Source organism: Jatropha curcas, chromosome 3 (genome assembly GCF_041381405.1).
Source record: "Jatropha curcas cultivar XTBG-Jc1 chromosome 3, XTBG_Jcur_1.0, whole genome shotgun sequence".
NCBI classification, from domain to species: Eukaryota; Viridiplantae; Streptophyta; class Magnoliopsida; order Malpighiales; family Euphorbiaceae; genus Jatropha; species Jatropha curcas.
The window spans coordinates 22,767,482-22,781,833 of NC_143153.1; the positions used below are offsets into that span (position 1 = coordinate 22,767,482).

The following is a 14,352-nucleotide window of genomic DNA, read 5'->3' on the forward strand; positions in this document are numbered from 1 at the left end:
ATTCTTATTGGGCTATTTTTTTAAAAAAAAAATATGAATTATGTTCATTTTTCAATTTTAGAAAATTATTATAATTTTGGCAATTGATTATATGATTTTTTTTAGTCAAATCTGTAATTTGCAATTGCAAATAAAAGAAAAACCAAGTTTATTTATTATTTTTTAAAAATTAAAATCATAAAGTGAATATTAAATAATAAATGATATTTTTACCATATAATTATTGTTAGAAAATTAAATTGATCACTTTCGAGTATGATGGTATGATGAATAAAATTATTTTTTCAAATATTTTATTTCACCAAATATGAATAAAATTATTTCACTTACAAGTTTCTTGTATTGATCATTTTCAAGTATAATGGTGATGAAGATATATAGATATAAAAATAGATAATCATTATAAATAAATGGACATAAAATAAAATTAAAAATATTCAAAATTTAAATATAAATTAGATAATTATTTTAAATAAATAATAAGTTTAATTTTAGACTAAAAAAAGTATCATTAAGTGATCTAACAAAAAACAAAAAAGTGTAAATTTTAAAATTGAAATATAGATATAGATAATTATTGTAAATGAATATTAATTTTAAAATATGATTATTAGATATAATTTTCTAATACTTAAATAATAAAAATAAAATTTGAAGGATAAGAATATCATTTTAAATATAAATGGTACCTAAATTTATTTTTAATTTATTAAATATATTTTTTTTAATTTATTAGATGATATCTTATGAGCTCTCTTTATTATTTTAAATATTTTTATTGAATTTAATATTTTTTTTCTTTTAAATCATTTATGTAAATAGTAATAACCTGCAACCTAGTAAGCAAAATAGTTAAAAGCAATCACAAAAATAATAATAATAATAATAATAATAAATAAATAAATAAATAAATAAATGAATAAATATTGACATTTCATTCATAAGCATAAAAACTAAATAAACAAAGAAAGAACCTACTATTAAACATACTCTATGTCATACTAATTATTGTACTTAATTGATGAAGAAGAGGCGTGATATATATCATTGAAGTTGCTAGTATTAAAATGAAAAAACAAAAATTTATAGAACATATTCAAAACTCAAAAAATTGAAAGCAAAATAATCCATAGAAACAACAAAGCAATATGAAGTATTGTGAAAAAATCATTGAAACTGTGAAGTATTTATATGAAATACCCCGAATTTTTATTTTCAAAACTTTTGAATTTTTATTAAATCAAAAATCTTGATTTTCAACTATTTGGGCTATAAACACCAAACAATCTTAACTTGAGTCCAAAATTTTGCGCATTGGGCCCAAGCCCAAGTATATTGTCGGAATTTTCGATTCGAGAACAGTTAAATCGGGTCAAACCATTGATTTGGACCAAATCGGTTCGAATCGAACCGGAATGGCCCAGAAGTTTCTAGACCCGCCTCTCTTCTTTTTCTTTTCTTCTCCTACTCTTCTTTTGCGGGCGACCTCACTGCCTCTCCTCCTCTCGTTTTTTCGACCACCAGAACCAGCGCCTCCTCGCCGCGCATCCTTGCCACGTCGTCTCCTCACTGCAGTAGCTCCAGTCCTCCTTCCTCTATCCCATTTCGTTGCTGGCATACACAGTGGTCGCAGGAGATTTGCGAGTTGGTGATCGGAGAATCGCGTCACCTCTCTAGCTCGACTCTCCGGTGATCGATCGACTCTAGTTGCATCCTTCATCGATGCCGAGCACCGAACGTAGGAGGGATGCAGTGGTCAGCGTTGGAATCGATGGAGAAGACGACAGTGACACCAGACCACTGCCAAGCTCGGTTCGACTGATTGGAGTGCCGATCTCGCGAAACGGAGGTCAAAAATGGACTCTGGACGGAAAATGGAGCCAAATGGTGTGGAGAGCGTTCGGTTCTGAGCTGCCACGACTTTCCGGCCACTGTGCATGGCGGCTGGCGGCGGCGGAGGTCCGGTGACCGGCCGGCGACACTCCAACGAGGCCCCGTGAGACAGAATTCTCTTCTCTTCGCGCCGATCATGGAATCGTGGCCTGATTCTTAATTGGTACGTTCTAAGACCAATTTCCCCATTTTCAGTATAAATTCTAAACTTAGTAATTATTACTTAATTAAATTGAATTTGAATGAATTAATTCATATATTATATATGAGCTAGGTTGAGAAGGACCCATTTATTTTGACGAAAAACAACTATTTTGAATAATTGAGGACATTTAGATAAACTAATCATAGGAATTGATATATGTAAGGGCGAGTTGAATTACTTAGTAGATGTATTCATGAAATTTTAGTTTAATTGAAGCATTTGTTCTTAGTGTCTAATTTAAAATTTGATAAAGGTATAAATATGTGATTGTCACCTTTAAGCAAGGATGAAGAAATGAAGGTTTGATAAAGAGTTCTCTAATATATAAAGGCTAGGTAACTATCAAACGAGGATGACTGAATTTAACTTATTGATACAAGTTTTGTTTATAAATTGTACATTATTTGATAATTAGTTAGAGAACAATTAATAATATCGTTGGAACATGCTTGGAGGTTATTATAATTCGTAAATTAATTGGTGCATGTGGACATGGTTGTTTTGAAAGGAGAAAGGGGAATAAAGCTGATTGATTGCCCGACGGATGGCTGTGTGCATTGATTGATAAATATATAATAATATTGTGATATTTAAGTAGGTAGATAGTCCTACTTTTAGGGGAGGTGCTGTCGAAATTTTGATAGAATCTAGACTAGTTCTAATTAATAAATAAGCTTATTTAGATAAATTCTATAATTTGATACATAATAAATAAAGTGCTTTAATTACTTTATCATTATCATTATTATTCATTTAATTATTCAAATATTTATTTATTTTCATTGTCATTGTTTATTATTATTATTATTATTATTATTTATTTATTTATTTTATCCTTGTTGTTTATTGTTAATACTGTTTATTTATTTATTTGCATTGATTTTGGATGTTTAATTGTGCATTGCATTATGATGTTTAATTGATTAATATGTCTGCATTTGATTGCAATGTTTCATTAATTGTGTTGTAATAATGTTATGCTTTGTTTGTGTGGAATTGGGATGAAGTGGGTCACCATGGGTTTGTGAGACCGTTACCGTTATATGGACCCTGATTACTGTTACCGTTATATACCGTTAACGTTATATGGATCCATTACCGTTAGCCGGGTAAATGGGAGATCGGCGCCCCCGTGTGCACCTATCGTTACCGTTACCGTTAACCACAGGATGGCCGCTTGTTGTTGCGCACCTGAAAATCTAGATTTGATCGCAGCCCGCAGGGTGGCCTCCTGTTGTGTGAGCCTGATGATCTAGACTGGATGGAGACCACCGAGTTGCCTCGTGTTGGTATATATATATATATATATATATATAAAAGAGAGAGAATGGAAAAAAAAAATGAGAGGGCTGGTCAAGTGAGGATTAGACCGGTCGACCAGTATGGGGGATCGGCTCCCTGGTGCACATGTGAGAGGATGGGCCATGTGGGAGGACGACTCATCGGGGGTTTCGGTGACTCCACTGACTAATTTCCACGTGATGTGATTACATGAAGATGTTAATGATTGTGGGTGCTGGTGACATGCCATTTGTGTGACTGACTGCGTGAGCATATAACTAGTCGGATGACTAGATTGATATATTTATTCATTTGTGTGAATGCATGGGTTGTGCAATAGGTATTACTTCTTAGAAGGCTCACATATTTTGTTTAATTTTTCAGGAAGTAAGTTTTTCTTTAATTCGGTTTAAGTTATGCTCCTTTGCCGCAGGGCTATAAGAAAATTTTCCCAATTTCATAATTATTTTACTATGTTATTATATATATAAAAAGCTATGTATACCAAATAGTTAGTGACTCTGCAGTTGTAGAATTTACTTACATTTAGTCGTGTATTATCATAGACGAAATTATTCCATGAGCGCATATTAAAAATGTGATGTATTGTTAATTGGGCCCGAACTGTGGAATGTGGTAGCTGATAAATTTGGGCCGAGATATAAATAAAATCTTGAGGTTTATTCTCCTATAAATATGGGTTGAATGTTTAAAATTATATTGAGATAGTAATTTTTAGTGTTTCAGGCTTACTATGGGCCTCGAGGGCTTTAAGCTTACCTGGGCCCTAGTGCCGGTTCGGCCCATGGAATCGGGTCATGACATTATAGATATATATAGATAGTCATATAGATCTAGATAAGAAAAAAAATTCAAAAATTTTAAAATTTTAAACTCAAAAATTGAAAAGGTTTAAAGTTTTAAAATTCAATAATTTTAGATTAATTATTATTATTATAAAAGCATCTAAAAGAATCATCCAATTAAAAATTCCAAAAAATACGGTAGAAATTCAAAAATTTATAAAAGAAATATGAATACTTGATGGAAAGAGTGCAAGTCAGATTCTTATATATATATATTTTTTTGCTTGAGAATTATATATATATATATATATATATATATATATATATATATATATATATATAAATTTGAAGAAAAAAAAAAAGATAGATAGATTATTAAATTAAACCATTATACTTAATTTAATATTAAACATTTATCCTTGAATAATTTGAAAAATTCTCCGCTTAAAAGTTCTGATAATATGATTATAGGTTTAAGCCTAACTTTGTGAACTCGGGTTTAAAATAAAACTATTCGGCGCTTGAAGCCCGTCAGATTGAAGATCTGGATTTTGATTTCATAAAAATTTAAAAATTTTGAAAATAAAAATATGGTATGTTTCACCTACTTTTTTAGAACATTATTGAAAACTAAAACTAATCCCAAAGGAATTCCTAAAAAAGAAAAAAACTAAACCAAAAGTAAAAAAGATATATATTTATAGAGATTTCATCTAAATATATTCAAGAAGAGAAAGAAAAATATTGAATTTCACATAATTTTCAAATAAACTATTAAGTCAATTAAATGTTTATTGATATTATTATATAAGTTTTTTATCTTTATTGCCATAATTATAATTATTTGTAAAGTATTAGAAAAGAGAAAAAATATCAAATATTTTTCTATAATAAAAAAAAGGAAATATTAGGGTTTTTTTGTGGACAATTATTTACAAGCTAGTTGTTTTATTACGTTAGTTTTGCTCTAAGGTTGCTTTTTTATTGTACATCTAAAGATTATTAAAGATAGGCCTAATGGCTAAAAAACAAAACCTGAACATCCTTTCATGCATTATGTTAGATATCAAGAAAATCCATTCTGGCTTCAAAAGGATGGGCCTCTTCTCATGAAAAAAAGGAAATATTATCTTGTCAATTTAATTTTGGCATATTTTAATTGCTAGAATTGATATCGCGAAGTAATTTTTTCTTAACAATTGTGGCCTTCAGCCATTTACCGTTACTACTATGCTGATGTAGCCGTTACTGGAACCCTCGCCCATGATATATCACTTGCTGACTGTAAAATTACAAAGTATAATTGTTAAAAGAATTGGGCAAAATTATTAAAAAGGCAAAAGTTCATATTTTTTTAGTCAATTTTAGGGAAAAAAAAGAGATTTTTTTTTAGTTATTCAAAATTGTCAACACTCATGTTATAATAATTAAATATTAAAGAAGATCTAAAAATTTAATAAAATTATCAACATAGTAAGAGAGGGAAAATCAAGTGCTGTATAATTAATTAATCGTAAATCCGCTTTAATTCAAAAAGTGATAGTACTATTTGTAAGAACCTCTTCAACAACATTATCGCGTTACTTAAATTTGTTCTTTTCTTTTGAAGGATCAAATACCTTTACACTAATCTTTCTTGAGAAATTTATATATGAATGTAAATTTTTATCATTCTTCATTATTGAAATTTATTATATTTTAATTGTAAAGTTCAGCACCTTTCGAATTTTGAAGTTATAATCTCCTTTTGAAATTTTTTTCTTCATTTAGTTTGTGTCAAATAATTATTATTTTTAATTAATTCTTATTAAAATGAAATAGCTTTTTTTAACCATACTATTGATTGTTTGTCGTTAATTACTATAATATATCATTTAAAATAAAAAATTTTATAATTAAAATTTGAAAAATATTTAACCATTTTTATTAGATTAAATTTGAATATTACAAGTTACAAAATTATTTATTGATAAATGAATTATATAAATATTAGAAATTAATTTTAATAAAAAAAATCTAAATTTATTGTCAAGTTGTATATACACTTACTACTAGGCTATCCTTGGTATGTATGTAATAATCTTGATTATAATTCGTAAACTAACAAACTTTGGCCTAATGACTAAAAAAAATTTTGAACTTTAGTCTTTTTTAATAATTTTGTCCAATTCTTTTAACAATTATACTTTGCAAAGTTACAATTAGCAACTAACATGTCATGGCGAGGGTCCTACCTATGGCCACATAAGCATAATAGTAACGGTTGATGGACAGAGACCACAAATATTAAGAGAAAATTATTTTGCGGTATCAATTGTAGCAATTAAAAGAATTGGCTAAAATTGTTAAAAAGGATAAAGTTCAGTTTAATTAAAATTATGTATTCAGCTAGATATTTCAGTTATCAAACTATATGCAATTCCAAAAACATGATGCGGTAAATTATTTTTTTCATTGTAATAATAATAATAATAATAATAATAATAATGATAAGAAAGAGAAGAAGCATTTACTTATGGGTGAATTGATGAGAAAGAAGTGAAACTCCAACAACATAGAATATAAGAAAGAGACCAAAGTTGATGGATTTCATCTCGTGGGCTTTAAGTGTCAAATGATTTTATTTAAAGCCTGAGTTCACAAAGTGGACTTAAGCCCATAGTTATATTGTTAAATTATCAAATGGATATCATATTAAATTAAACTATTTTATACTTATGAGTTGAGATTTGAACCGAACTTGTGCAGACGAGTTTCGGTCATGTAACTATGGTTTCTATCAGCAAATCCAAAGCTGAAATTCAACAAGTTCTATATCATGTCTTCTCTTGCAAATCTGAAACTGTATTATCCCTCCTAATTTTTTTTTTTTTTCGTTTTTATGTCCTAATCTCTTGTTGGGATCGTGTCCCACCACGACGCCTAGATGAGAGAAAGAATAGAAGATAATAGAGTGGGAGAGAGAACGAAGAGATAGGATTTCACTTTCAATTTAAAAAAAAAAAAAGAAAAAAAAAATCCTAGGATATAGTGTAATTTACCCGAGAGCATAGGTAATAATGGATAATGGGTTGCAAAGATTTGATAAAGGCTTTAGCGTGTCAAGATGAGGATGAACTGTACAACTTTCTGGAACAGGTCAAGATGACATGAAATTTTTTTTTTTTTTTTTTTTTTTTTTTTTGATGAATGACAGATAAGTTCTTGTGGAGTTAAGTAAAATAAATATATATATATTGTTGATTGAATTTAAATTAAGTAATTCTTCTTTTACATGATGTTGAAGGGAATAATGAAACAAACATATCCCTATGGTAAACTGAAGTTGGAAGAAGGGTTCTAAGAGTTCAAGTAATCCCTCCCAACTACGTTGGAGATTACGAGTTTTTATAGCACCAAGTAGTTGTAGTCTCGGGAATATTCATCACTTGAGCAAATCATTCAAATCGACTAGTAGTATTTAGGCGTGTAGAGTAAAGGCGGTTACTGAAGTTGATGTAATATGATCAGGAAGTAAGCTAGTGCCGCATGGGTATGGCAAGATTTAGAATACTTAAGTAATATAATGAGGAGTTTGAGCAAATATTGCTGCCCCAATCTATATAATATGAAATCGGGTAATATTATAAATTGTGTTTAAATATATATATATATATATAATCCTAACCTTAGAAACTTTGATTGAACTTTGATTGTCCGCTTCTAAGTGCTTGGTACGGATAGATATGAAATGCTCAAGTTATGAGTACGAAAGTTAACGGAAAATTCTTCCAACTATTAAGTCATAACGTCTTATTCCTCTTGGTTTGAATCATTTATCTAGGTTCTAAGAAAAATTAAAAGCTTTTACCTCAGATCCCATCTTTATTTTATTGTATGATTTAGTGTTTTAATAGGTGTATGTTAAATATTTTGGGATGAAAGTTAAGGGTAAAACTATATACATCATCTTAGAAAGTTGTTTGTATGAAAGGTGTGAAATTACAGGAAGCATTGTGAATTGAAAACAATTGCAGGAAACCATTCTAGAAGGATGGAATTAAGCTATGCTAGTCCCTGAAATAAATCAAAAAATTTTCTGCAAAAGAAATATATGATGGATGGTGGTCAAGTACAACGGCAATGCCTCACCTCCTCTCCTTATAAGTTGTGGTTTGCTCTTGCGTTATCTCTTTGTTTTTGAGTGTTTCTTGTGATTGTGAGATCACTTTATGTCTATTCTTACCCTCGTTACTAAATTCCAATTCGAGGATAAATTGTCTTAAAGGGGAGATTGAAATATCAAGTAATTTTATTTTTAAAACTCTCGGATTTTAATTAAATTGAAAATGCATATTTTCGATCTCGTGGGCTTTAAGTGTTGAATGATTTTATTTAAAGCCTGAGTTCACAAAATGCACTTAAGCCCATAGTTATATTGTTAAAACCTCAAGGCTAAGAGCTTGTTAAACTATACTACAATAAACAATAAACATTCAAATTTGTTATTAAAAATATTACTAATATTTAATTTATTCATTCCAACTCAAATTGTTATTTGAACAATAAAATCTTTTAGTGAAATCTTACAATTCAAGGATGGAAGTCTCTAGAATGTGTTAAAACAAAAGAGAACTTGAACAATTGAAAATCAAGAGAAAACCAATTGATTCCTTATTGAGCCAAACAAAATTAGAATTGGACCAAATCGATAGTATAAAAGTCAAGTAGGAGAGAGAAAATAAAAAATTCTCTCCTCCTCCCTCGTCAATGCCGACAGTCCCTCCTTTTTTTTCCTCACTATTTTCCGGCCACCGTCCACCGGCCACGGAATCCGGCAAACAAGCAACCTATCTTGATCCTCTCATCAAAGCGAACTTCTCTGTGGCTTTGGTTCGCGTGATAAGGGCCTGAATCAAGAGAGATCGTGATTGGAAGGTTGCGTCACCTTGCGATGGAGTTTTCCGACGGAATCTCGTCGTTTCGTGGACTTCAAGTGCTGGGGATGGTCTCAATCGACACATAGTCGCCTCCTGAACGATTTTCCTCCATTTATTCCGATGATGGAGGAGGACCGACGAAACCACCATGAGCCATGGAGATGCAGGGGCTGTCGGGGCTCCTTCCGGCCAAATGGCCACAAACTCAACAAACCGACCCTGGGGACGAGTTCCCCGTGAAATTTCGAGCGCGGGGCTGTGGTTGTTCCCAAACACGGCGAGGTTCGATTTTCCGGCCACCATGCACGGCGATTGGCGGAGGCGGTCCCTGACCGGCCGGTGAGTCAGAAGAGGCAGTAGCATCTTCTCAGTTTGCTGATTATCATGACATTTTTACTTTTCATATTGGTAAGCTCCAAAGTCTTGAAGTTGGTTTTTGACTATTGAAATTTAATAGTTTAGTTATCAAATACACCTTAAATTGAAATAGTACATAGATGATAATGGTTTGGCAGAATGTCTCGACAATAATTATAATTATAAACTAATTTGAATATTTCTAGCATTAGTTAGTCTCATAGGTTCCTTATGTTTAAATAAATTTATAAAAGTTAATTTAAACTCAAATTTAGCTTAGTTTAATGTAACCAAATTAAATGATACGGACTTCCATGATGTCTAGTTGAACTCCATAATTTACTAATTTAATGGTCTATTATTCATTGACTCGGATGTTAATATCGAATAACTCAAGAAAGGAATTACTTTCAAAAACTGTATGGTTATAAGCTTGACTTTGGATGTTATTACAACAAGTAGTATAATAATTGGAAGGTGTATGGGTTATAAGCTTGACTTTGGATGTTATTACAACAAGTAGTGTGATAATTGGAAGGTGTATGGGTTATAAGCTTGACTTTGGATGTTATTACAACGAGTAGTATGATAATTGGAAGGAGTGATTATGAAATTCTGTGAATGAGTTCCTATATATAAATATGATTATTATTATTATTATTATTATTATTATTATTATTATTTATGAGGGTATTGAAAGCTTAATTAATACTGATATTGATGTTGATGTCGATATCGAAGATTGTTGGGATGATGTATTGTTGGTAAATGGAGGATGGGAACTATATAGTTGATTCGCCCGAAGAATAGGCTGTTTGAACTGAATGAATAGAAATATTGAATAATTGATAATGTTAGAATAAGTAGATTATCCAAATTATAAAGGAGATGCTGCTGAATTTTCGGCAAAACAGCTATCAGAATCTAGAGCTAATTAAGTAAATAAATGACACTAAATATCATTGTTATGTTTATGTTGATGTTGATATCGAAGATTGTTGGGATGATGTATTGTTGGTAAATGGAGGATGGGAACTATATAGTTGATTCGCCCGAAGAATGAGCTGTGTGAACTGAATGAATAGAAATATTGAATAATTGATCATGTTAGAACAAGTAGATTATCCAAATTATAAAGGAGCTGTTGAATTTTCAGCAAAACAGCTATAAGAATCCAGAGCTAATTAAGTAAATAAATGACACTAAATATCATTATTATGTTTATTATTATTAATGCTATTGTTAGGTGTCGATATTGATCTAGAATCATAATACTAAGTTAAAATAAACTAAGAAATAAGAACAATAAACGTAAGTTAGAATTTGTGAGTAATAAGAGAATAATATATATATATATATATATATATATATATATATATATATATTAGGATTTAACCTTATTTATATCTTTTTATATATGTTCTTAGGGGCTTAAAAAGTTTCTCGACATTTGATAGAGGATCGAGAAGTTGAGAAACGATTTGCTATAAGCAAATGAACAGTGAGTAGTGTTAGATAATTCATATCATCCACTTGCATTTTACATTTATGCATACACAACTAAATGATAGACATGCATTACTTGGTAAATTGCTAATTGTGCTGCATTATTTGTTGCTATCGAATATTGCTTGATTAGTTGTGATGTGCTACATGTATGCCTTGCTTGTGTGGAATTTGAATGAGGTGGGTCACCATTGGGTTTGTGAGGGCGGTCTATGATACCATCGGCCATGTATGGGGAGATCGGTGCCTCCGTGTACATTTGATGAATTATGATATGGAAAACCACAGAGTGGCCTCCTGTCGGTGTGGAAAAGAAAAGAGAGAATAAAAAAAAATGAAAGGGCTGGTCAAGTGAGGTTGAGACTGATTGGCCATGTATGGGGGATCAGCTCCTTAGTGCACACGTGGTGAGAGGGCGGGCCATGTGTGAGGACGGCTCGTCAGGGGGTTTTGGTGACACCACTGACCAATTTTCACGTGATATGATTATGTGAAAGTGTTAATATTTGTGATTGCTGTTGTTATGTCATTTGTGTGATCGTTTGCATGATCATATAACTAGTCGGATAACTAGATTTATTTACGCATTTGTGTGATTATGTGAGGTGAAAGGGTTAACTAACCTACCACTGAATATAGGCGCTCATCCCTGCCTTAATATTTTTCCAGGTTACAAGTTTTCTAGTATCTCGTGATTTTTTGCCTCTTGACATCTGGAGGAAATGTTGAAAACAAAACCTTGATTATTTTTGTATAGTGTATTGAAGTAAAACTTTAGATTCTTAGACTGTTCCGCAATTACGATAATCGTGTATAATAAATTTTGAAATTAATGATGTATTACTTATTGAAGTTTCTATTATATAATATATTGATATGAGCCTAGAGAACTTTGGAAATTGATTTATTATTGAGTATGATGATACGGGCCAAGCGAGCCCAAGACTTATGATATGTGAATGTTGATGATATTAGGTCTAAGGCCATTTCTATTGAGCAGGAAGTTTGTTTAGTATATTCTTGGGCTTACTATGGGCTTCAGTGGTTTTAAGCTTACCCAAGTCCTAGTGCCGGTCTGGCCTAAGGCAATGGGTCGTGACAAAGATGGTATCAGAGCAAAAGTTAGGGCCTTAGTAAGGGATTGCGAAACAATAGGTCTTTCATCTTGTCTAACACAATTTTCCTTCTGCTTCTAAGCTAGCATTAAGGACTAGCAATTCAAAAATTTAAAAGAATTAAGATTCTGTAGTTGTCTGACCCTCCCCCGATGTGGGGATCGGCGGTAACCGACAAAGGAGAGGTACCTTGGATTGAATTCTATTTTGGTGCAGGTGGACGCATTGTGCACTAAAATGGTTGCAGATCCATAATTTCATAGAAACAAGGAAAATTAAGTGGTGCAACTTAAATGTAGTTATTAATGAATGATATTTTAAGATTCCCTCATAAAGCTTCGGGAACACAGGAGATATTGGAAGGAAGTGCAGTGGTTTGATCAACCAGTGCACTCTTTCCAATGAAGTCTGTGTCCTTAGCTTGATGGACATGGGGAAAAGGGATCGTTTAAGCAAAATCCTCCCATAAAATAAATAATATAAGTATTATTATTGTCATAGAAGAAAAGAACAAATATGTATATGAATAATAGGAATTTTCATAAACTACTGAATATATTTTGAGTATTATAATAAATAGTTAGAATTAAGTATTTAGAATTCCTTATGATAATGCGAATCTTCAAAAAATAATCATAAAATAAAATAAAAATTTTTGGAATCAATGTAGGTTGTTGTTTTAAAGTATCTAGACCTTACCCTATGAACGTGAATCTAAAATTCCAAATCAGTTCCTTTTTAGCTCAAGTTCCTATAGTTGAATGTGCCCCAAACTTTAGTCTAATGGACATAATACTTTTAAATCATAAATTATTTGACTATTTGACATTTTTGTGATCTTGAATGATACTTAGTTTGATTTTTATTAAATTTATATGCATTTACAAATTTTAATGATTAATATTACTGCTGTAGTGTTTGGGTCAAATTCTTTTGGATTTGACTCTTGTGGTATACCCGATGCTTTAAAGTATGAATAGGAAAACTTTAGACTTCGTAAATCGACTTTTAATTTTCGTGATATAGCATTATATCCCAATTTCATTTTATTGTTTTAAAATCCAATCTACTTGATTTAAAAATATGCAATTTAAGCATTTAAAATCACGATTGTGTTTGTTTCTATTAAAAATTGGGAAAATTATTAGTACGTCCCTATATATATATATCGAAATACAACTGTTCTGTTCATACATTTTTGGAAATGCTTTTTAAAGTTGTGTTTTGATTCTGTCAGAACTTTTAGTCCTTCCGTCAAATTTTGGCTAATTTTTCTGTTTGTCAACTGATAAAGAAGGGTCAAAAGAGAGAATTTAAAATTAATCCAAAAACACCCCTTTTATTTTCTATTGTCTTCAGCGCCGTCATCTTCTCTCCTAGATCTAACCCAACCCAGAATATCATCACGCACTAGTAATGGAAGCTAGGATGGAGGTTTGCAAATTAAAAGCTTTAGCAAGAGAATTTCAAATGAAAATACATCAAATTTAAATGTTGGCTGTTACTGAAGTGGAGAGAAGGTAGTTGTCTGCTCAACAACTAGAGCACTTGAGATTGTCGTGAGCAAGCCTCCATGCTCAGTGCGCTTGAGATTGCGATGATCTTTACACGGTCATTTAGCCAAGCCCCTACACAACTGTATGGTGTGCCTAAGTCGATTCCTATGGCTTTCTTAGATTTGGCTGTGATATTGTTGAGAAACTTGAAATGTAAAGTAGTCAATTTTCGATCTGTGATTGAATATTTCATTGATTTTTTATTTTGATTTTGAACATTTTGTTGATATTTTATTTTGATTTTGAATATTTTGTTGATTTTTTTTTATTAAAGTTGTTGAGATGAAATTTAATGGTAGATTTGATAATGAAGACAATGGAAGAGATTGTTTGGTAGAAAATAAAAATTTGAGAGAGGTATAAGGATACTTTCGTCTTTTTATTGACTTAATGGCCAAACTGGTTAAAATTTAATGGAAGGACTAAAAGTTATAACGGAATCAAAACATAGGGACTTCAAAAAGCATTTCCAAAAAACACAGAGACTGATTAGTTGTATTTTGATATATACACGGACGTAGTAGTAGTTTTCCTTAAAAAATTTTAAGTTTTGATTGACAGTTGCTTTCTTGAGTACATGTTATATTGAAATAAATTTGGAATTGATGAACAATTTTAATATATTGAAAAATCCTTAAATTTATTATTATGACCATATCCTTACCTTCTTTTAACCACTTGATTTTAATAATATTATAGTTTAAAAATACTATT

General features: G+C 30.9%; 1 long non-coding RNA gene across 1 annotated transcript; it reads left to right on the plus strand.

Annotated features, from left to right (window-relative positions):
• The first annotated feature begins 8,776 nt into the window (after positions 1-8,776).
• LOC110009030 (uncharacterized) lies at positions 8,777-14,020 on the plus strand. The gene is made up of 2 exons (XR_002283851.3): positions 8,777-9,512; positions 10,889-14,020. It is a non-coding gene; the product is annotated as an uncharacterized LOC110009030 (long non-coding RNA).
• The last annotated feature ends 332 nt before the right edge of the window (positions 14,021-14,352 follow it).